Source organism: Rhinopithecus roxellana, chromosome 15 (genome assembly GCF_007565055.1).
Source record: "Rhinopithecus roxellana isolate Shanxi Qingling chromosome 15, ASM756505v1, whole genome shotgun sequence".
In the NCBI taxonomy this organism is placed as follows: domain Eukaryota; kingdom Metazoa; phylum Chordata; class Mammalia; order Primates; family Cercopithecidae; genus Rhinopithecus; species Rhinopithecus roxellana.
The window spans coordinates 59991003-60016269 of NC_044563.1; the positions used below are offsets into that span (position 1 = coordinate 59991003).

Below are 25267 nucleotides of genomic sequence, written 5' to 3' on the forward strand. Positions count from 1 at the left end.
CTAGTTTTTGTATTTTTAGTAGAGACGGGGTTTCACCGTGTTAGCCAGGATGGTCTCGATCTCCTGACCTCGTGATCCGCCCGTCTCGGCCTCCCAAAGTGCTGGGATTACAGGCTTGAGCCACCGCGCCCGGCCTCCCCTTCTTATTGCAACACTCTCTCCCAACCCATTCCCACCACCCAAAGACCTATCAAAGCTTCTGTCATGTTAATAGCTGTGACACTGCTCCCTGGATACATCTAGATAGATTTCGTTGGTTCTGATGTGACAACCTGACCCACCAGGGCAAATCAGACTTCCCTCTCCTCCAGAAATTTTAAAACTAGAACGGAGAAACAGTCGCAAGTCTCTGTTTCGAGCGCCTAACTAGGATGTACAGGTCTGGAGCTGTCCATAACCAAGTTGTCTACTCCAAGGGTTAGAATAGTGGAGAAAACTTACCTGCTGGGGGGAAAAGAGCAGAGTCCAGTGGAGCAAAATGCAGGCAGGAGCAGAGCTAAAAGTGAAATAATGCACCAGCTTTGGAAGACAGTTGGTGGTTGTTTACAAAACTAAACATACTTTTTACCACATGATCCTTCAGTTCTGCTCCTAGGTGTTTTACCCAAATATGTTGAAAACTGTATGTCCACACAAAAACTTGCACATGAATGTTTATAGCAACATCAGAGAATACCAGTAGTGTCTGGGTCCCTGGTCCCGGTTTTCCCTGAAACTTATCCGCTGTTAGGGCAAAAAAACAGAGTATCCCTAAAATTAACTTTTATTTTCCTTTAGCTGGAATATCCCTTCAGGTACAGCTTCTGTTTCTTGAAACTAAGATTCCCAAGTTCTTCTCACAGCCTCACTGAGAATCTCACCTAACACCCATGTAATTATACATGTAGTCATCTGTCATTTACAGGTGGGATCACTTTAAGAAAGCTTGATGTATTAAAATACAAGTGTCCAAACCTGAAAAACTAATTAAGTATTCATTATCCCCAAATAATTGTTTGTTCTACAAGAAGAATTTGCTAAAGGGAATCTTTTAAATTGCAGTTTTCCCAGTGCTCTCAAGATATTGTTTCAAAACCAGCATGTCCATTACAATATGGTATGATGCAGCCAATAAGAGAACAAGGTGAATCTGCATGTGCCAATAGTGAAATAGCTCTAGGAATACTATTAAAAATCTTATCTAATGCCAGGTGCTGTGGCTCATGCCTGTAATCCTAGCATTTTGGGAGGCCAAAGTGGGCAGATCACTTGAGCTCAGGAGTTCAAGACCAACCTGGGCAACATAGGGAAGCCCCATCTCTACAAAAACACAAAAATTAGCTGGGCATGGTGGTACACCTGTAATGTCAGCTACTTGGGGGGCTAAGGTGGGAGGATCACTTTAACCTGGGAGGTGGAGGCTGTAGTGAGCTGAAACTATGCCACTGCACTCCAGCCTGGGTAACAAAGTGAGACTCTGATTTTAAAACAATTTTATCTATATAGCTGTATGGTTTTATCCTTTTTGTATACGTGCACCTGCACAAACACATAGATACAGGGTGGTTTTGTGTTTTTTAATTTCTAGAAGAAATTAAACAAGAGTCAGTTACAGTGGCTTACGCCTATATTCAGAGCACTTTGGTAAGACCAGGCAGGCAGATCCCTTGTGCCCAGGAGATTGAGATCAGCCAGGGCAACATGGCGAAAGCCCATCTCTACTAAAAATACAAAAATTAGCTGGGCATGGTGGTGTGCACCTGTTGTCCCAGCTACTCAGGAGGCTGAAGTGAGAGGATTACTTAAGCCCAGGAGGTCGAGGCTGTGGTGAGCTGTGATAGCACCACTGTGCTCCAGCCTAGGTGACAGAGCAAACATCCTGTCTCAAAAACACAAAAAAGAAATTAAACAAGGAAATTGTGAACAAGGAAATGTTGAACAAGGAAATGTTCACAAAGTTTTCCTTTTGAGACAGGGACTAGGGAAAGGAATACTTCTCACTTTTCATTTCAACTTTTTATTTCTATATTTATTTTTAATCATCTGGCCAGTGCATGTAATTTAATTGGGGATTATCTAGTCAGTGAAATTATAAGTTGTCTTTTCTCTCTAATATGCTTCCATGCTCTTAAAAATGGAAAATATGAAAAATGAATAGAGAAGTCAGCAGAACTAAGAAAGGTGCATACCCAATAACTACAGAGGGGATGTCAAAAAGAAAGAATAGATTCATAACACAGAACCCAAGAAGAGTTCAGGAACGCAAAGCACCAGGTGCTCTGAGAATGTGGGATGCAACATGGGGCTGAAAATAGGGGCAAGGATTGAACGTTTATTTTTATTTTTTTATTTTTATTTTTTGAGATAGGGTCTCACTCTGTTGTCCAGGCTGGAGTGCAGTGGTGCAATCTCGGCTCACTGCAATCTCCACCTCCTGGGTTCAAGCGATTCTCCTGCCTTACCCTCCAGAGTAGGCACAGGCCACCATGCCAGGCTAATTTTTGTATTTTGGGTAGAGATGGGGTTTCACCATGTTGGCCAGGCTGGTCTCAAGCTCCTGGCCCCAAGTTAAGTCACCTGCCTTGGCCTCCCAAAGTTCTGGGATTACAGGCATGAGCCAGCAGGCCTGACCGGAGCATTTATTTTTAAAACGCTCTAAGATTTCCATGTCTCTTCCTCCATTCTGGTCAGCTGATGATGCCTTCTCCACAGGCACAGGAGTCTAAAGCTTTAGCCTGTGGATGAATCTACCCTGAAAGCCTCCAGGCTCAGGACCTAGGAACAGCAAAAGGCAAGAGCTGTGCCAAAAACAGAGAACTGAAAACAAGCCTACTGTAACATCCTAGCCCTTCTGGCACAAGCTCCAAGCACAGTGGCAGTCAGGCATATTTCCTTCCTGGGCAGAACACTGAAAATTTGTCTCTGAAGACATTGAATGATCCTAGAGAAAAGAGCTATAGATAGGACATTTTACATCCTCCAGCAAAATGGCTGAGTCCCTATCCCATCACCATACAATAACTACATTTCAGAAACTCGACACACCCACACAGAACTTCTGAGAAACTTTGTGGTACCACACTCTTAAACAAGAAAGGAAAAGAGAGTCACCAGACATGTAAGGAAAGGTTGAACATGAAAGACCAAAAATATAACCAGGAAAAAGAAAACTAACAGGAAGCAGAAACAACACAGGAAACCTTCCCCTGAAATCTATACTATCAAGAGAGAGAAAAGAAAACATAATATGACCATCAAACAAAAACAATATGCCTTTTTTTTTTTTTTTTTTTCTTGACAGAGTCTAGCTCTGTCACCCAGGCTGGAGAGCAGTGGCATGATCTCAGCTCACTGCAACCTCTGCCTCCTGGGTACAAGCAATTCTCCGGCCTCAGCTTCCCCAGTAGCTGGGATTGGAGGCATGTGCCACCACACCCGGCTAATTTTTGTATTTTTAGTAGAGATGGCGTTTCGCCATATTGGCCGGGCTGGTCTCGAACTCCTGACCTCAAGCAATCCGCCCACCTTGGTCTCCCAAAGTGCTGGGATTACAGGCATAAGCCGCTGCACCTGGCCAATATGCCTTTTTTTTTTTTTTTTTTTTTTTTTTTTTTCAAGGAACACTAACAGAATCAAGTAACTTAGAATTTTAAGACATATTAGCTAAATTTTTTTAATCCATAAAACAACTGGGGCTGGACACAGTGACTCACGCCTGTAACCCCAGCACTCTGGGAGGCCAAGGCGGGCAGATCATGAGGTCAAGAGATCGAGACCATCCTGGCCAACATGGTGAACCCTCGTCTCTACTAAAAATACAAAAATTAGCTGGGTGTAGTGGAGAGCGCCTGTAGTCCCAGTTACTGGGGAGGGTGAGGCAGGAAAATCACTTGAACCCGGGAGGTGGAAGTTGCAGTAAGCTGAGATCTCACCACTGTACTTCAGCCTGGTGACACGGTGAGACTCCATCTCAAAACAAAACAAAAAAAAATTGGAAGATAAACTTAAGAAAATCTCCCAAGATGCAGAACCAAAATAAACAGAAAATGTAAGAGAACATATAAAGTTAGAAAAGTAATTAAGGATGTCCAACATCCACATGATAGGTGCTTCAAAAAGAAGAGATTAAGTGAGCGAGGGAATATTATCAAATAAATAGCACAATAAATGTTTTCATCACTAAAAGACATCAGTTTTCAGATCCACTGAATGCCCAGTGGTTGAAAATAGATTCTGAGCCAGCCATATCATGAGGAAATATCAGAATACTCAGGACATAAAGAAGATTCTAAAAACTCCCAAAGGAAAAATAAGTGTATTAGTTGGTTTTCGCACTGCTATAAAGAATTACCCAAGACTGGGTAATTTATAAAGGAAAGAGGTTGAATTGACTCACAGTTCCACATGGCTGGGGAGCCTCAGGAAACTTACAATCATGGCAGAAGGAGAAGGGGAAACATGCACCTTCTTCACAAGGCAGCAGAAAAGAGAAGGAACACAGGAGAAATGACCAAACACTTATAAAACCACCAGATCTCCTAAGAATTCACTCATTTCCACAAGACCAGCAAGGGGGAAACTACTCCCATGATCCAATTACCTTCACCTGGACCCTCCCTTGACACATGGGGATTACAATTTGAGATGAGATTTGGGTGGGGACGCAGAGCCAAACCATATCAAGAAATCACATGCAAAGAATAGGAAATCATAATGCATTCCTCAAAAACAACAAGCAAGTTGAAACACAACATAGGAATGCCTTCAAAATTCTGAGAGAAAATTACTTTCAACCTAGAAATCCACACCTAGCCAAATTATGAATTAAATGTGATAATAAAGTGAACACGTTTAGATATTTGGCATCTCAAAAAATATTCCTACCATTGCACCCATTCTCAGGAAGCTATTTGAAGATGGGCTTCATCAAAACAAGGAAATAAACTGAGAAGAAGGAAGTCACAGAATTCAATAAATGGGGGACCCAACCCAAGAGATAAGCAAAGAGATATCCCAGAAAAACATCTCTGCAGAGCAACTGCTAGTCCAGATTGGTGCAGGAAGGCAGAAGCTATATTGGTTTATTAGTTCGTTTTCACATTGCTATAAAGAAATACCTGAGACTTGGTAATTTATAAAGGAAAGAAGCTTAATTGACTTACAGTTCCACAGGGCTGGAAGGCCTCAGGAAACTTACAATCATGGCAGAACATGAAGGGGAAGAAAGGCACCTTCTTCACAAGGCAGCAGGAGGGAGTGAGGGAGGGCACAGGAAAATTCTACTTACAAAACCATCGGATCTCATGAGACTCACTATCATGAGAACAGCATGAGGGAAAACCTTCCCCATAATCCAATTGCTTCCCTCCCTTGACACCTGGGGATTACAGATGAGATTTGGGTGGGGACACAGAGCCAAACCCTATCAATTGGTCAGTGTTTTCTTTTTCTTTTTTTTTTTAATATTATCATTTTTTTAATTTTTTATTTTTTTATTATACTTTAAGTTCTAGGGTACATGTGCACAACGTGCAGGTTTGTTACATATGTATACCTGTGCCATGTTGGTGTGCTGCACCCATCAACTCGTCAGCACCCATCAATTCATCATTTATATCAGGTATAACTCCCAATGTCATCCCTTCCCCCTGCCCCCTCCCCATAATAGGCCCCGGTGTGTGATGTTCCCCTTCCCGAGTCCAGGTGATCTCATTGTTCAATTCCCACCTATGAGTGAGAACATGCAGTGTTTGGTTTTCTGCGATAGTTTGCTCAGAATGATGGTTTCCAGCTGCATCCATGTCCCTACAAAGGACACAAACTCATCCTTTTTTATGGCTGCATAGTATTCCATGGTGTATATGTGCCACATTTTCTTAATCCAGTCTGTCACTGATGGACATCTGGGTTGATTCCAAGTCTTTGCTATTGTGAATAGTGCCACAATAAACATATGTGTGCATGTGTCTTTATAGCAGCATGATTTGTATTCCTTTGGGTATATACCCAGTAATGGGATGGCTGGGTCATACGGTATTTCTAGGTCTAGATCCTTGAGGAATCGCCATACTGTTGTCCACAATGGTTGAACTAGTTTACAATCCCACCAACAGTGTAAAAGTGTTCCTATTTCTCCACATCCTCTCCAGCACCTGTTGTTTCTTGACTTTTTAATGATTGCCATTCTAACTGGTGTGAGATGGTATCTCGTTGTGGTTTTGATTTGCATTTCTCTGATGGCCAGTGATGGCGAGCATAGTAAGAGGAAACCTCAAGATCTCGGTGGCTTAAGACAACAAAGATGATTCATGTTCATGACTCTGCATTCTGACGAGGGTTCAGTCAATACAGCTAGCTGGACCCAGTTGGGCTTGGCTCTAGAATGAGGTTCCTGTTAAGGTCTTTTCCCCACGTTTTCTCATTCTCCTTGAACCAACATCTACCCAGGCCTTGTACTTGTCATAGTGAACTGCAGAACTTCAAGAAGCAAGCCAGGTTACACAGGCACATTTTTATCCTCTGCTCCTCTCGTGTCTATTACCATTCTTGGCCCAAAGCAAGTCACAGGGCCATGCTCACCATCAGTGGAGCAGGGAAATATACTCCCCCTACTCTAATGGGAGATACTGCAAAGTTCATGGCAAAAAGCATGGGCGTATCATTCTGTAACACAGAGGAAGTGAAGAACTGGAAATAATAATCCAGCTGACCTCAGAAAGCTCCAGAAGAGAAGTCTCCAGGAAAAAAAAAGGGACTGATAGAAGACCTAATATGTCTGACTGTGTGGAAAAGAGTATCTCTAAAGTATTACAATTCCTTAGAAGAGGATAATGATAGCAACTTAGAAAACTAAGCAAATTTTTAAAACACAACTATTAATTCCAGGAAAAGCAAAAATTGGTACAAAGAAGTTAAAATAATCACAGTAAATATATTTACCTGATTAAGACATAAAGTACAACTAAATTTTGACAAAACTGGTATACAACTACTGTTTGTTTCATGGATCCCAAGATACATGTGTTATCAAAACTGAAATCTGAACATCTGAAATCGAGAACCATCAGAATCACTGTCAGCCAGGAAGTGACCATGGCAGAGATGCCACTGCCACGCCTACATGGGATTGTTATTCCTGGTGGCATGACTGGATAACTGCCACTCCTAAGCATTTTAGTCCACTTAAGGACCATTCGAGGAAAGAATATGAGTGTTGTTTGTTGTCTAGAAAGTTTTCACACATACCTTCTGATAAAATCAAGAAAGTGGCAGTATCAGAACTTGTAGAATGAATATTAGTTGTTTGGGAGAAAATCTCACTGTTAATAGTGGATCTCTCTTTTTCAAGAGTATCACCAATAGTCTTGAAATTATGAAGTAGGATATTGTGTTCTAAAAAGTATGGCTAGGCACAGTGGCTCATGCCTGTAATCCCAGCACTTTGGGAAGGTGAGGCAGGTGGATCACCTGAGGTCAAGAGTTTGAGACTAGCCTAGCCTGGCCAACATGGTGAAACCCCATCTCCACTAAAAATGTAAAAAAATTAGCTGGGCATGGTGGTGTATGCCTATAATCCCAGCTACTCGGGAGGCTGAGGCAGGAGAATTGCTTGAGCCCAGGAAGAGGAGGTTGTAGTAAGCAGAGATCGCGCCACTGCACTCCAGCCTGGGTGACAGAGTGAGACCTTGTTTCAAAAGAAAAAAAAAAAAAAAAAGCATGGGCAACAACATCTTGGAGATTAAAAAATGATTAAAAAGAATGGGACTCTGGGCTGGGCATGGTGGCACACGCCTGTAATCCTAACACTTTGGGAGGCTGAGGCAGTAGGATCACTTGAGCCCAGGAGTTTGATACCAGCCTGGGCAACAGAGTGAGGCCCCCATTTCTATTTTATTTAAAATTTTTAAAAATTTTTTAAATAACAATTTTTAAAAATGGGACACCAGGAGCGGTGGCTCACGCCTGTAATCCTGGCACTTTGGGAGGCCAAGGCAGGCGGATCACCTGAGGTTGGGAGTTCGAGACCAGCCTGACCAACATGGAGAAACCCCGTCTCTACTAAAAATACAAAATTAGCCAGGCATGATGGCGCATACCTGTAATCCCAGTTACTTAGGAGGCTGAGGCAGGAGAATCACTTGAACCCGTGAGGCAGAGGTTGTGGTGAGCTGAGATCTCACCACTGCACTCCAGCCTGGGTGACAGCACGAGATTCCATCTCAAAAAATTAAAAAAAAAAGTGGGACTCTGAATGCAAAGGAGTTTTAGAAATACTTTTACCAATTAATTTGCTTTTATTTTTATTGCATGCATGCATAAGAGTGATATATAACAAATTATACATCTAAAGTCTAAAAGAATTCTTTCAATAAATGTAAGATAAAAATTCTAAATGATAAGAAAGCATTGTGCTTTTTTGTAATTTTTATCTTTCTTAGTGGTATATAAAGGTGTGTCTTATAATCCATGATGTCTTAGACTTAGTGAAATATGGCATATTGGGATACTAGAGGGAGAAAAACTTATGGCTTGGGTGATGTGAGTGAAAAACATTCATAATTGGAAGTCAATATATAGAATAAATTTACATATCAAGATGTATCTTTCCTCATACTGAAAGAACATGCTGCGTGGGATTAAATCCCAGTTCTGCCATTTGCTAGCCCCTAAGACATTATGTAAATCACCTAACCCCTCTACAACTCAATTGTTCTCATCCCTAAAATGGGAATAGAAATAATACCTGCAAGGCTGGATGCTGTGGTTCATTCACGCCTGTTAATCCCAGCACTGTGGGTGGGAAACCAAGGTGGGCAGATCACTTGAGGCCAGGAGTTCAAGACCAGCCTGGGCAAATGGTGAAACCCTGTCTCTACTAAAAATACAAATATTAGCCAGATGTGGTGGCACACACCTGTAATCCATCTACTTGGGAGGCTGAGGCACGAGAATCGCTTGAACCCAGGAGGCGGAGCTTGCAGCGAGCCGAGATCACACCGCTGCACTCCATTCTGGGCAACAGATGAGACTCTGTCTCAAAAAAAAAAAAAAAGAAAAAGAAAAAGAAAAGAATATATATGTAAACGGACCAGACCTAAAAATAGAATGCAGGCCAGGCGAGGTGGCTCACACCTGTAATCCCAGCACTTTGGGAGGCAGAGGTGGGAGGATCATGGAGTCAGGAGATCAAGACCATCCTGGCTAACTTGGTGAAACCCCGTCTCTACTCAAAATACAAAAATTAGCTGGGTGTGGTGGCATGCAACTGTAGTCTCAGCTACTCAGATGGCTGAGGCAGGAGAATTGCTTGAATCCGGCAGGTGAAGGCTGCAGTGAGCCAAGATCGCACCACTGCACCCCAGCCTGGAGACAGGGCAAGATTCCATCTCAAGAAAAAAAAAAAAAAAAAAAAAAAGCAAAACTATGGAACTCCTAGAAGATAACATAAGACAAAATCTAGATGACCTTGGGTTTGGTGATGATTTTCTACGTATTTATTTATTTATTTATTTATTTTACTATTTTTAAAGTTTACTTACTACTATACAAATGAAGATGGTGATGATTTTTTTAATACAACACCAAAAGCACAATTCATGAAAGAAGAAGTATATGTTAGACTTTACTAAAATAGAAGCTTCTATTCTGCAAAAGATGCTTTTGAGAGAATGAAGACAAGCCACGAACTGGGATAAAATCTTTGTAAAACACATATAAAGGACTAGTGTCCAAAATATACAAGAACCTTTCAAACTCAACAATAAAGAAACAATCACCCGATTTAAAAATCAGCAAAACATAGGAACAGACACCTCACCAAAGGATACGTGCAGACAGCAAATAAATACATGAAAAGATGCTCAACATTATATGTCATCAGGGAATTGCAAATTAAAACAATAAATGAGATATCACTATGCACCTACTAGAATGGCTTAAATCCAAAACGCTGACAACAACAACTCACTAAGGCATTCAGGGTACCCAGTACTTCCTGCTATTTAGGATTTATCAGCACTTTATCATAATCATAGTTCACCAGTGTAATGTGCTATGAGACTTTAAGATTATCAAAGTCCCTGTGTACTAAATTGTGGCACAGAGGCAGACAGCTGACACAGTTCTTGAAGCAAAATAGTGGAAATGTACTTCTGCCCCTGCCAGGATAAACAAAATTACCTCTGGTTTTCTTTGCTTATTGAAATAGGGAAAAAACATTTGCAAGTTAATAACTTTATTGCAGGTGGCAGAGGCGCTGTTGATTTGCTCTAGTGGAAAAACCACATCTACAAGAGCAATGCAACTGGAGTCATCACCTGTCTTAACCTTTCAATCATCCACCGTCATTCTCAAAGGCCCTTCCGACTTCTTCATGAGCCAAACAGGTAAATTAAATGGCTAAGTAACAAGAATTTTCACTTCTAAATTTTCAGATCTTTGATGGTTGCACTAATCTCGCATTTCCCCCAGCAAGACATTATTCCTCTTTGTTTATAATTTCAATAGGGAGGAAGGTTTAGTGCTTTTGCTTGGCCCTTTCAACCATAGTGGCCATATTCCATGGACTGAAGAAACATGGGGATTCTGCTGTTTGCTGAATATATCTAGTCTAACTATACACTCGGGAACTAAAGAAATCATAGGAAAATGGGTTTAAGAACTGGGGTGACAGTAAGGTACACTAAAATCAAAATTTGCAGCTGGGCACAGTGGCTCACACCTGTAATCCTAGCACTTTGGGAGGCCAAGGCAGGAGGATCACTTGAGCCCAGGAGTTTGAGACGAGAATAGACAACATGGTGAGATCCCGTCTTTAGAAAAATTGAAAAAAAAAAAAAAAAAAAAAAAAAAACAGTAGCCAGCCATGGTGGCACACACCTGTAGTTCCAGCTAATCAGGAGGCTGAGGCAAGAGGCTGGCTTCAGTACAGGAGTTCGAGGCTGTAGTGGGCTATGATCATGCCACTGCACTCCACCCTGGGCAACATAGCAAGACCCTCTCTCAGAAAAAAATCGAAAGTCAATTTATCACTTGACTCCATAAGCCTTCATTCACTTTGAGTGATTCATTAATCACTGTGCCAACTACAACTCCAAAGATTAGCATTAGAGCCAATGTCCAATACTCCCAAGGTCACAGTTACTGGATCCATTTCCTAGGGCTGCCATAACAAAATACTATACACTATGTAGCCTGAAACAACAGAAATTTATTCTCCATCTTCACATGGTGTTCCCTCTGTGTCCAAATTTCTCCCTTCTTATAAGGTTAAAAACAACAACAACAACAACAACAACAAAACTTCTAAGGAGACTGTCACTGGATTAGGGCTAAACCAGTATGACCTCACCTTAACCTGACTGCATCTGTAAATAAACTATTTCCAAATAAGGTCACCTATTTCATAGGTACTGGGGACCAGAACTTCAATATATCTTTTGGGGAGACACAATTAAACCCACAATAGTTATCCTGGAAAATGACCAGAGGCCTTTCTGAGGACGCCTATAAGGAATACAAAGGGAGGCCAGGCGCCCTGGCTCACACCTGTAATCCCGGCACTTTGGGAGATCAAGGCGGGCAGATCACTTGAGGTCAGGATTTCTTTTTATTTTATTTTATTTTATTTTATTTTATTTTATTATACTTTAAGTTCTAGGGTACATGAGCATAACGTGCAGGTTTGTTACATATGTATACTTGTGCCATGTTGGTGTGCTGCACCCATCAACTCGTCAGCACCCATCAATTCGTCAGGATTTCTAAACCAGCCTGGCCAACATGGTGAAGCCCCATTTCTACTAAAAACACAAAAATTAGCTGGGCATGGTGGCGGGCACCTGTAATGCCAGCTACTCAGGAGGCTGAGGCAGGAGAATTGCTTGAACCCGGGAGGCGGAGGTTGCAGTGAGCCAGAATTCATGCCACTGCACTCCAGCCTGGATGACAGAGTGAGACTCTGTCTTTAAAAAACAAAAAAGGAATATATATAAAGGTATTTATAAATCCTTCTTGCTCAAGTAAACTTGCCTTCACCCCATTCATGAGGCTCTAAGTCTGTGAACTAACCCAGGACAGGAAATTCAGTGAGAGATCATAACTCCATTATTCCCCACTCTATTGTCTTAAGTGAGTCCTTTTCACCAGTTCCAGAGAGCTTTGGGTTTTACAGGTCAGTTAGAATCTTAGTGAACTGCCCATATTCTTTAGTCCTAGGGACTCAGTGATCTCAAAATGATCAACCAGCAAAGATCTCTGCAGGTCAGACCACTCAGAGCAGCTGGCAATCAGAGTAACCACACCCAGCTTGCCCCTGGCAGTGAAGTACTCTACCCCACCCTCACAACCCTAGGGTCCCATCATGCTGGTGGAAATGAGGGCGCCTACGCAGTGAGTGGTGGTTCGTGCCTGCAATCTCAGCACTTTGGGAGGCTGAGGCAGGAAGACAGATTAAAACCAGAAGCTCAAGGCAAGCCTGGGCAACATAGCAAGACCCTGTCTCTGAAAATATATATATATATTTAATTAGCTGGGCATGGTGGCATGCACCTGCAGTCCCAGCTACTTGGGAGGCTGAGGTAGGAGGATCACTTGAGCCCAGGAGGCAGAGGTTGCAGTGAGCCACGATCAGGCCGTTGCACTTCCAGCCTGGACAACAGAGCAAGATCCTGTCTCGAAAAAAAAAAAGAAAAGAAAAAAAAGAAATCAGGGAGGCCGTTTCATCTGTAGTGTCTTCCCCCAATATCCCTGGCCTACAGAAACCGGTTATTACAGCACTTTCTGAAGATACCACCACTCTCACAAATATATTTCTCAATGCCTTGGTGAAGAGAACGTCCCCTGGGCCCTCCCAAGGGACAGAGCTAGGAGTGAATGAGTTACACTTATAAACCCACACCAAATTCCCATCTCCCTAATTCTTTGGATTCTTTCTTCCACATTTTACCAAAGGATTCTTGGCATCTCAATTTCATTTAACTTCATCATGGAATTCGGGTTTCAGTCAACCAACTGAAAAAGCAATTAAATCCACTATACATATCCATCAGAATGAATAAAATTAAAAAGACTGACACGACTTAATGTTCAAGAGGATATGAAACAAGAATTCACGTACATTATTGGTAGAAGTGTAAAATGGCACAACCCTTTAGGAAAAGGTCTAACACTTTCTTAAAGCCAACAATTTTTCAACATAATAATATGCACACTGAAGTATTTAGAGACCAAGCATATGGATGTCTGAAACTTACTCTGAAATGCATTCAAAAAATACAGTGGATTGACAGAAGAATAAGTGGATGAATATGTGATAAAGTAAATAATAAAATGTTATTATAGGCTCTAGAAAACAATTAACTCATCCTTTTTAAAAAAGTCATTAGACCGGGTGTGGCGGCTCACGCCTGTAATCCCAGCACTTTGGGAGGCCAAGGCGAGTGGATCTCTTGAGGTCAGGAATTTGAGACCAGCCTGGCAAACATGGTGAAACCCCATCTCCACTAAAAATACAAAAAAATATTAGCCGGGCATGGTGGTGCACGCTTGTAATCCCAGCTACTACTTGGGAGGCTGAGGCAAGAAAATCACTTGAACCCGGGAAGCGGAGGTTGCAGTGAGCCTAGATCGCACCACTGCACTCCAGCCTGAGTGACAGAATGATACTCTGTCTCTAAATAAATAAATAAATGTTATTAAGACTACCCCCAGCTATTAGAACTGACACATGGAATCCAGACTCTTCGGTAAGTGCACCCAGGCTGAGTTGCAATAGTGTGATCATAGCTCACTAGCAGCCTGGAACTGCCGGGCTCAAGCGATCCTCCTGCATAGCTGGGACTACAGGTGCATGCCACCATGCCTGGCTAATTTTTATACTTTCTGTTGAGACAGTGTCTTGCTATGTTGCTCAGGACCTCAAACTCCTGAGCTCAAGTAATCCTCCTGCCTCAGCTTCCCAAAGTGCTGGGATTATAGATGCGAGCCGCTGCACCTGGCTAGTAATTTACTTCTAAGGAGCAGAATATGGCAAAAATAACAGGATGTGATTTCCAAGATTAGGTTACAAAAGGCTGCCTTCTGTCTTGCTGGCATTCCCTCTGACCCTTCTAACATGCTTGTCCTGATGGGGAGGTCCACAGTGCAAGAAACTGAGGGTGACCTCTGGCCAACATTTGATAAGAAACAGAGCCATTCAGTCCAATTGGTCTTGAGGCACTGAGTCCTAAAAAGAGCCATGTGCATGAGCTTAGAAGCAGACCTGGCCTTAGCCAAGCCCTCATTTGAGACTGCAGATCTGACACCTTGATTGTAGCCTTGGAAGAGACCCTGAAGAAGGGTACTCAGGTAAGCTGTTCCTAAATTCCAGATGCACAGAATCTATTACATAATAAATGTGTATTGTTTTACACTAGTAAGTCGTGGGGTAATTGTTATGCTCAATGGGTAACATCCCTGCCTGATAACCATTCTCTCCTTATTGCTCAGCAATGAAGACCCTATTTCATTTGGGATACTAATGTGTCCAGTTAAAAATCATGCCTTTTTCTAGTCTCCCTTTCATTTTGATATGCTCATATGACTAAATTCAGGCAAATACGAAGTAAACATTAGTGCTGCACAGAGCCTCTAAGAGCTTCCTTACAGGGATATGTCTCACTGAGAGATGTACTTTTTGCTTGCTTTCTTCGTCATTCTGGCTTCCTAGAATGTGGATGTGATGGTTGGAACTCCAACAGCTATCATAGAACATTAGGTAAGCTTGAAGATAGAAACCACACTCTAGGAAGAGAAAACAAAAAGAAGGAAGGAGTAGGAGGCGCTAATGCCCATGGAATAGCCACACCAGCACTGGAATCCCTACCCACAGATTTATTTTTAATGAAGAAGAAGAATCTATTACTTTGTTCATACCATTGTTATTTTGGATTTTCCCTTAGGTGGTATCCAACCTAGCCCTAGCTCATAGAAGCTCAGAGCTCTCAGTCATCCAAATTCTCTCATACATAACCACTCCAGCATGTCCCTCTTCCAAACAACGCTCTAGTTCTCACACAGGACAGAGTGAGAGCAAACTTTGATGTTTTCATTCTCGCTTTAAGCTGTCCACACCACCTCACAATCCATTTGTTCCTCATTCCCTTCAGACTCATGTCAGACAGTCCCCCAAGTCTGTCTTCTCAATGGACACTTCATTCCAGGTAACCACTAGTAATAAGCGGATGAGCTATTTTGCCACCAAGTGCCACCCCATCTCTGGATTTTCATTACCTTTAGTCCCCATCAGGCCACACAACCATTCCTAGATTCCAGCTATTTCTCTGAAAGTCTGATGCCTTCAATCAATCTAGTACCAATTTATATATTAGTCAGAGTCATTAGTTATAAGCAACAAAACCAACTCCATCTTATTTAAGCAAAAAAAAAATTTATTAACTGTATAAAAGATATTAGGTAGCTCAGAGAATTACAGGAACTAGAGAACCAGATAGAGAGCCATACATGAAACCAGAACAATGTCTTAAATTAAGCGCAGGGTTTTCTCCAGGAGGACAATGCTGCCACCACTGCCCCTTCCTGCTGCCAAGAGCAAGCTCTGTAGGGTCCCTGCTGCCTCTAGAACTAGGTCTTACTACAAGCCCATTGTCCCTGGAGGGAGTTTTGAGGGTCTCTGAATCCTCACTTCCTTAGCTACAGATTTCTTAGCTTAGTCTGTGATCCGTGTATGGGACCAGCTGAGAAAAGGTCAAATGTCTACACCCTGGTTGTGAGGGAAGTTCAGAAAACAAGTATCTGGCATCTATTAGATGGGGAATTTCCCTACCTTAGAAGTGGTTTCAGATGCCAGATGCCAAAAAAAGAAACACAAATGTTGACCCTTACTGTCAGGCCAGGGTGCCAAGCGGGAACTGGGAGAGTCACAGGTCCCTGATTCCTCTAGCTCATCCCAGATATCCACATTTCAGACAGTCCCCCTTTCTTATTCAATGCATTCACTTTATGGTGTGCACGGAATCTGCCTGCAGCCAGTCTGCAAAGCACATGACTATTCTCCTGCAGCCACGTTGGATTGCCGGCCCCAGGCAGAGGAGGCCTCACCAGAGTTACAAATTGTCATGCTGCTAGTCATGTGCTTGTCCCTCCCTGGAAGCATCTTCCTGGGGTTGCCAAGTGTAGACAATGTGCTCCAATATTTTGCCATGTTCCTACTGAATCCTCTGAAGCTGCAACCACGGGGCAGAGACAGGGGAGGTTGTTCTAAAAGACACCATGCAGTCATTTCCCCAGCTGCTTCAGTCGTCACTTAACAAACAGCTCACTTCCAGACTCAGGATGGAGGGACTCTTACTGGATCCCACCCTCAACATCAACAGGGCCAGTTCCATATTTTAGGTTCTGCCATGTGCACCACTCCATACCTTGTACCGATTTTTAAATTGGGATTCCTTTGCTTGGAAGTGACAGAAATCCAACGTGAACTAGATTAAACATAAAGAAAACTGTATTGGGTAATAAAATCCAATAAGGGGCTCAACAACTAATTTGCAAAAAAGAGCAAGGATGTCTCAGTAATAACTGGAACTAGAGACTTAAATCCTAATAGAATTGTCTTTATCTTTTGCTTCAACTTTTTATTTCTGCTTTCTTCACTGCAGAGCACCTTTCTTCTCTTCATGATGGAGAATATGCTTGCAGACAGTTCCTGTTTTTCATATTTACAGCTTTCACCATTCAAAAAAGAATGGCTTGGGCCAGGCATGGTGGTCCACACCTATAATCCCAGGGAACTGGGTGACCAAGGCGGGAGGATCACTTGAGCCCAGAAGTTTGAGACCAGCCTGGACAATATAGCACAACTCTACAGAAAAAAAAATTTTTTTTAATTAGTTAGCTGTGGTGGGACATACCTATAGTCCCAGCCACTTGGGAGGCTGAGGTGGGAGGATCCCTTGAACACAGGAAGTCAAGGCTGCAATGAGCTATGATTGCGCCACTGAACTTCAGCCTGTGAAGTCTTAAAGACTTCAGTCTTTAAGAACCACTCTATTTCTTAAAAAGCAAAAACAAAGAAACAAACAAAAAACAAAAGAATGACTTGTTTCTAAGTTCAAATAAGAAAAAATGGTAAGGAAAGGTTTTATTGACCCATCTTTGAAAAGGGTCCACACCTGGGCCAATTATGACTGAGGGAAGGATTATGTAAAAGCAATGGTCCCTGGGGAGCCATCTAGATGGAGATAACAGTTCCCAAGAAGGAAGAATGGTGCTGGATAACCACTCCATAATTGTTCACTATGGCAGCCTATTGGCAGGTTCCTTCCCATGCACAATAACTTGGTGTATTAGTCTGTTCTCACACTGCTGATAAAGACATATCTGAGATTGGATAATTTATAAAAGAAAAAAACTTTTTTTTTTTTCTTTTGAGATGGGGTCTGACTCTGTCACCCAGGCTGGAGTCCAGTGCCATGATCTCAGCTCACTGCAACCTCCGCCTCCTAGGTTCCAGCGATTCTCCTGCCTCAGGCTCCAGAGTAGCCGGGACTACAGGCAGGGCACCTCCATGCCCGGCTAATTTTTGTATATTTAGTAGAGACGGGGTTTCACCATGTTGGCCAAGCTGGTCTGGAACTCCTAACCTCAGGTGATCCACCCGCCTCAGCCTCCCAAAGTGCTGGGATTATAGGCATGAGCCACTGCACCCAGCCAGGAAAGAGGTTTAATGGACTCACAGTTGCACATGGCTGGGCAGTCCTCATAATCATGGCAGAAGGCAAATAAGGGACAAAGTCACATCTCACATTGCGGTAGACAGGAGTGCTTGCGCAGGGGAAACTCCCATTTATAAAACCATCAGATCTCGTGAGACTATTCAAGAGACCTATTCACCACAAGAACAACACAGGAAATATCCACCCCCGTGATGCAATTACCTCCAATTGGGTCCCTCTATAACACATGGGAATTATGGGAGCTACAATTCAAGATGAGATTTGGGTGGGGACACAGCCAAACTATATCACCTGGATAAGCTTGTCAGAGCATGGCAAAGTTGGTAGGGTCAAACTTTGTTTTCTCTTTCCCCTTTTTAAAGGAATCAACAAAACTTCTCTGTACCATTCTCTTACACAAACAACTAAGACATTCTGAAGAGAAATCCCCCCTCTTCCCAGATAAGTTCCCATGTGCCCAACAGACTGGGAAATCCTTAAAGAAAGCATCCCGCCAGCACGGTGGCTCATGCCTATAATCCCAGCACTTTGGGAGGCTGAGGCGGGTGTATCACCTGAGGTCAGGAGTTCAAGACCAGCCTGGGCAACATGGTGAAACCCTGTCTCTACAAAAAATACACAAATTAGCTAGGCACGGTGGCGCATGCCTGTAATTCCGGTTACTCAGGAGGCTGAGGTAGGAGAATCCCTTGAGCCAGTGAGGCAGAGGTTGCAGTGAGCCGAGATTTTACCATTGCACTTCAGCCTAGGTGACAGAGCTAGACTCCATCTCAAAAAAAAAAAAAAAAAAAAAAAAAAAAAAAAAAAAAAAAAGAAGAAAGTAAGAAAGAAAGAAAGCATCCAAGATGAACATATTCCCATGTGTCCAGTGCCTCATGAGGGTCCATCATGGATTGGACACTCAAAAAAAATATTTGTAGAACTGGATTAAGGCCTTTCCTCATTCTTCAGGGATCCCTGGTGGCTGGCCATTTGGGGGCCTGGAAAGCCCTGATGCTAGAAGCTAGAAGCTAAGAACAAAAAGGAAGACTGTGTGACCTAAGGTACTGGTAGGGAGAATGGTCAGCAAGTGTTGTCCTCATAACAGAGGGATGAGCAAAAGACTATGGATTCTGATAGAAAGGTCAGGGTCATATACAATATATGTGTTTGCTTCTCACCCTCCCTGGACCAAATAGTCCCAGCAGCAGAGAATAGAGACTTGAAATATGGCTGCTTATGAAGTTGGTAGATAGGTGGGGGGTAAAAGGAGTTCTTGTCCTTAAGCAGGACCAGACAATGTGTTAACTTTTCACTGATAGAGAAGTTTCACGACTTGGCCGGGCGCAGTGGCTCATGCCTGTAATCCTAGCACTTTGGAAGGCCGAGGTGGGCAGATACCCGAGGTCAGGAGTTTGAGACCAGCCTGATCAACATGGAGAAACCCCATCTCTACTAAAAATACAAAATTAGCTGGGCATGGAGGCGCATGCCTGTAATCCCAGCTACTCAGGAGGCTGAGGCAGAAAAATCGCTTGAACCCGGGAGGCAGAGGTTGCAGTGAGCCGAGATCGTGCCATTGCAGCCTGGGCAGCAAGAGCAAAAACTCCGTCTCAAAAAAAAAAAAAGAAAAGGAGTTTCATAACTTAATAGAAGTTAGATTGAACGTCTGATCAAGCTCGGCTTCTGATCATAATTGAATAACAATGAGACTGAAGACATCGTTTTGGAGGGTACAAAGATGCATTTCGATGGTAGGGAAGAGCTGCTACTCCTTGTGCTCCCCCAGAGGGCTGACAGGAGTGCACTGGAGTAAGAAGCCAGCGTGGTGGCCACATTCTGAGCCCAGGACATTCTTGCGCAGAGTTCTGAGGGGAGGCTAAGATCAGTGTTGCTGTCAGAAGTGAGAATAAGGTGGTGGCACCTGGGAATCCCCAGGATACCACTCTCCAAATGAACACTGGCAGAAAGAGTTCTCCAGGACAGGGGTCCTTCCTCATCCGCTTCCACTGCCTGAGCTCACAGACTAAGTTAATGTTATAGCAGGGACCAAAGCAGAAGATCCAGGGCTGTCCCCACTGTATCTGTCCCCAAGAATCCTCTTACGTGCCATTCCTTCTGTGGGGGACTCCTCCTCTGACACATGCTCATTGGTTTTACTTTTACTCTTTCTATGGGATCCCTCGCTGGGCCTTGGTCTCTTTGTCTGCAAAAATGAAGGCATCAGGCTGGGTAACTCTGCAGGGCCCTGATGCCTTCTGAAATCTTTCAGGTAAAGGTGATGCTGTGGTACATCGTGTCTGGGTTCTATATGCAAGTGTCAGGAGTAACAGATCAGAGGGAGCCTGGCCAGAGTCTGGTGTGGATCTGCCAGTGCCATAGATCTGACAGTGCCATAGAGTCTGGTGTGGATCTGTCAGTGCCAAGTGACCTGTCAGTCACTTGATAAGAGGGAGAAGCGGGGAAGGAACCGGTGGGGGCCATGGACGGAGCTGTGATGGAAGGGCCACTCTTTTTGCAGAGTGAGCACTTTGGGACCAAGAGGTGGAGGAAGACCTGGGCCATGCTCTACTTGGCCAGTCCCTGTGGCATAGCATGGCTCAAGTTCTTTGACCATAAGGGGTCAAGCTCTGGGAGCAGCTGAGGGTGCTCGTGCTGCCTGTACTGCAAGGTGATCCATCTGGTGAAGTGTGTGAGTTTGGCCCCCGTGGCTGTGGAGAGTCCCCCTGAGCCCAGCACCACTGCCTTCCGCCTGGACACTGCACAGCACTAGCACCTGCTGGCTGTTGATGTGCTGTCCAGTGCAGCCTGGGTGCAGACACTGCCAAAACCCCTTTTGGAAAGGCAGCTGGATTCTGGAACCTACCAATAACCCACCTGAGCTTTCTGCCCTGAAGATGCTGGAGAACTCCTTGTGCAGCCCCACCTGGGAAGGATCCCAATTCTGGGTAACGGTGCAGAGGACTGAGGCGGCTGAGCGCTGTGGCCTGCATGCCTCTATTTGCTGAGGGTTGGAGGCTGAGAGGGTGACTCTCCTGACCATGGGGGCCCAGAGTCAGATACTGGAGCTGTCCTGTCCTGGCCCTATACTCTGTTGCATTGCTATGGCCGGGACAAGGTCATGTTTTCTTTTGAGGCCAGCGCCGCTGCCTCCTGGGCCCTGGAAACTCCACCTTCCAGACAGCACAGGGAAATGACATCTTCCAGGCAGGTGAGACTGCCATCCACTGGCAGAAGACCCAGGGAAAGGCCAGACAGGGTCAGAATGTTCTCAGAGCTGACTCCCAAGAAGGGGAGGTGGCAAAGGGGAAGTTTCCTTCCCACCTGGCCCCCAAGAGCTTCTTGACAGCCCCCCAGCCCTGTATGCTGAGCCCTTAGACTCCCTGTGCATTGCTTCAGGCCCATCCCAGCACTCCCTATACTTAGACTTCTTGGACAGCACCCTTGCTCGGGCAGGAGAGGGAGTACAATGGAAGAAACCTCTCTATTGGGACTTGTACGGACATGAGCAGCAGCAGTTGCTGAAGGCCAAGCTGATGGACCCCAAACAGGATCCCATCTATGTTGAACCTGAGGGCCTGGTCCCAGCCCTTCCCCAGAGCCTTTATGATCTGCCTTAGGAGCCCAAGGATGTATGGGGATGCCAAGCTCAGGTGAAGCAGGAGAGCTATGAGCTCCCCTACAACCCTGCCTGATGACTATGCTGTGCCACCCACCCAGAGCACAAAGACCCTCCCTGCTCCCAAGTCCCAGGGCCCAACCTTCCCTGAACCTAGTACTGCAACTGGCAGTAGCAGCAAAAGCCACAACTCAGCTCTGTACAGCCAGGTCCAGGAGAGTGGGACCTCAGGGAGCTGGGACTGTGGGCTCTCTAGAGTAGGAACTGACAGGACTGGGGTCAAGTCAGAGGTCCCTACCTGAGAAGGAGGGCAAGGCTGAAGTTGCTGAGGAGGACCAGGGGGAGGTGGCACTAGGGATCAGAGAAAATGGTTAGAACCAGCAGAAGCCAGAGGGTGGGAGGGGCCATGTTATGTGAGACCGGGGACCAGAGGGATGGGGGAGTCAAGGGAAGGACAGTCAATCCCAGGAAGTCCTAAGAAGTGGGGCAGATGGCATGGCTGAGGGATGGACTCTGCATCCCACTAAAGCCATCCCTTCCCCACTTCCCCAAAGGAAGGGACAGCTGCGGGACCAGGTCTGTGGAAAGTGGTACATGGTCAGAGTGGGTGCAGTTTGAGGGGCCTGTGTGGAGGCCTCAGAGAGATGTTAGACTGTGCCTAGATCCTTACCCCTGCATTATTCTTTGCCAGAGATACATTTAAAATTTTTTAAATTCCCATTAAAGTCAGCTTGGGTTTAAAAAAAAAAAATTAAAAAGAGGGAGAAGAGGTTGTCGTGGTGGTGGTGGTGTTTAAATAACTGATTTATTTAATGTGCCAGGCACTATTCCAACACTTTATGTACTTTAATTCATCTAATCATAAAATAAACTAATTTAAGCTGGGCATGGTGGCCTATGCCTATAGTCCTAGCTACTGGAGAGACTGAGGCAAGAGGATCACTTGAGCCCAGAAGCTCAAGGATGCAGTGACCATGCTACTGCACTCCTGGGCAACAAAGAGACATCCTGTCTCTTAAAAACAAAAAAAACTAGTTTACAGATGAGAAAACTGAGGCACAGAGAGGTTGAATAACTTACCCTAAGTCACACAGCTCATCAATGGTGGAACCAGAGTTGGAACCCAGCAACCAGGCTCCAGAATTTGTCATCATTCTTGGAAGTGAAGCTGTTCTGCTCTGCAAGGAGGCTTTGCAGCAAGATTGCAGTGACAATGTTTCATGCCAGAGCATTTTTAGCTCCCCCAGGAGTACACACATTTTGGGGGTGGAGGCCTTAGTCAGGATGAGCTCCCCATATCAGACTCTCAACCACCAGTCGCTCTGGTATGAGGCCCTTGCAGAGTCCTTCCCACTCTGCCTGTCTCCTTCTTCTCTGATGGTGAGTTCTCAGGAAGCCCCTTTGCCTACCCCTATCACACACACACACACACGCACACACATGCACATGTGTGTAGGCTGGCTTCTAAAGTTCCCTCACCTCTGCCATCTGAGAGACCTGTCTATATAGGTCTGAACCCAATAGTGGACATGGTTTAAAACACTTCCTTGGAATGCTTCTCAGCTCCTATGCCAATCAGCAGATGCAAACGGACGCCTGCAGGGACAGAAACCCCAACTCCACATCCTGAGGCCTGGAAATGCCAGTTCCTGCCCAACTGACCCTGTAGCATTTTACAATAAAGCTTCTAATCACCACTACCATTTGTTTGATTACCTATAAATGTGTTAAGTCTTTAAAGATTGTATTGATCAGAATTCTTGGTTGCAAGTGTCAGAAGCCCAACCAAAAGTAGTTTAGATAGAAGGGAATTTACTGAGTCAAGGATCAAACTGTACAGGGCTTAAGCTGGGCATGGTGGCTCATGCTTGTAATCCCAGCACTTTGGGAGGCTGAGATGGGTAGACCACTTGAGGTCAGGAGTTCGAGACCAGCCTGGCCAACATGGTGAAACCCCATCTCTACTAAAAACACAAAAATTAGTTGGACATGGTGGTGGGTGCCTGTAATCCCAGCTACTCGGGAGACTGAGGCAGGAGAATCATTTGAACCTGGGAGGCAGGGGTTGCAGTGAGCCAAGATCATGCCTCTGCACTCCAGCCTGGGCAACAGAGCAAGACTCTGTCTCAAAAAAATAAAAGAGAGGAAAGAAAGAAAGAAAGAAAGAGAGAAAGAGAGAAAGAAAGAAAGAAAAGAAAAGAAAAAGAGAAAATAAAAAAGGGGAAAAAAAAACAAACGACAGGGTTAGATCATGGTCTCTGAGACAGCTGGAGTCAGGGCCTTAGGCAGCACTGGGACTCTGCCTCCCCTCATATCTCTGCTTGTCCCTGTATGCAAGCTTCAGTTGCTCCTAGTGCTGGTCAGCTTCACTGGGGAAGGAGTATGGCCACCTGCAGGTTCCTCAGATGAGGAAGGACTTTCTTCCAGGCAGAGGTTGGAAGAAACTTCTACCCACAAGGGAAGAAGTTTCCCGTCCCTGGAGAAAGGGGAAATGAAGAGGGCAGGATGATCCCTTTTCAGAGAGTGCAGAGTGGAGTCAGGGGATGAGAATTTCTTCCCTGGAAGCGAGGACAGAATTTTCCAACACAAAGATTTCAGAGTAGCCTATTCCATTCATTTGACAAACAGATAAGAGAGGACCTATGACATGCAGAGTAACGGGCTAGGCACCACGGTAGGGCTGGGGAGTGAGTGAGAAACAAGATGACATAGTTCTGCCCTAAGACCTTGCACTGTATTGCAAACACTTCAACAAGGTCATTTGAGTGACCAAAAGAGAGGAGGTACTATTGTGGGACACAGCAAGGATGCCCAACCTAGTCTAACGGCATCAGGGAAGGCTTCCAGGAAGCAATGATATTCAAATTGAGACCCAGTGGATAAATAGGAGTCAACCAGGCTTGGGTTTGTTTGTTTTTGCTTGTTTTGTGTGGGAGGGCAGGGAATGAAGTGGGCATTCCAGCCAGAGAGAACAGCTCTGAACTAAAAGATTAGTGTGTGACAGCTGCAAAGAAAGCCAAGATGAGGGGGAGGCAGGCTGGAGCGCTAGCATTGAGGACATGGCTGGCCAGCAAGAGCTTGAACTTGATTATGAGGGCAATGGAGAGCCATGGGAGGGTCTGAGAGCAGTTACCCCATCTGATTTCCCAATTCTGAGATCCCTTGTACTCCCTGTAGAGGATGTATTGACGGGGAGAGGTGCACCTCTCACACCAAGAGGGAGAACTTTTTGAAGCAGCTGAGCTGGCAGGTCTCAATCTCTACAAGTTTAGATCCAAAAAGTCATTTGAGAAAAACAGAAATTAACAAGTGTTGGCAAGGATGTGTCGAAATCAGAATACTGGTGCATTGCTGGTGAGAATGGAAAATGGAAAAGGCTCTGTGGAAAACATTGTGGCAGTTCCTTGAAAAACAAAAAGCGAATTACTATATGATCCAGCAATTCCACCTCTGGGTATATATTGAAAAGATTTTAAAGCAGATACAAACATCTTAAGCAGATATGTGTATACCCATGTTCACAGCAGCATTATTCACAACAGCTAAAATGTGGAAGCAACCCAAATGTCCATGGATGGATGGATAAGGAAAGGGGGTATATAAAAGGAGTATAAGCCAAAAAGACAAATACTGGGCTGAGTGTGGAGGCTTACTCCTGTAATCTCAATACTCTGGGAGGCTGAGGTGGGAGAATCGCTTGAGCCCAGAAGGTCAAGGCAGCAGTGAGCTGTGATCCCACCTCTGCACTGCAGCCGTCATGACAGAGTAAGACTATCTCAAAAATAAATAAGTAAACAGACAAATACTGTGTGATTCCACTTATACGAGGTCCCTAGTCAAAACAACAGAGACCAGCCTGGGCAACATAGTGAGACCTCCAACTCTACAAAAGATTTAAAAATTAACTAGGCATGGTGATGTGCACGTGTAGTCCCAGCTACTCAGGAAGCTGAGGCAG

The 25267-nt window shown here is 44.4% G+C and overlaps 2 pseudogenes; one reads left to right on the top strand and one right to left on the bottom strand.

The window, feature by feature from the left end:
- Positions 1 to 16180, bottom strand: part of LOC104665205 — a 29291-nt pseudogene extending 13111 nt beyond the window's left edge.
- Positions 16181 to 20172: 3992 nt separating this feature from the next.
- LOC104665207 lies at positions 20173 to 21611 on the top strand (annotated as a pseudogene).
- The last annotated feature ends 3656 nt before the right edge of the window (positions 21612 to 25267 follow it).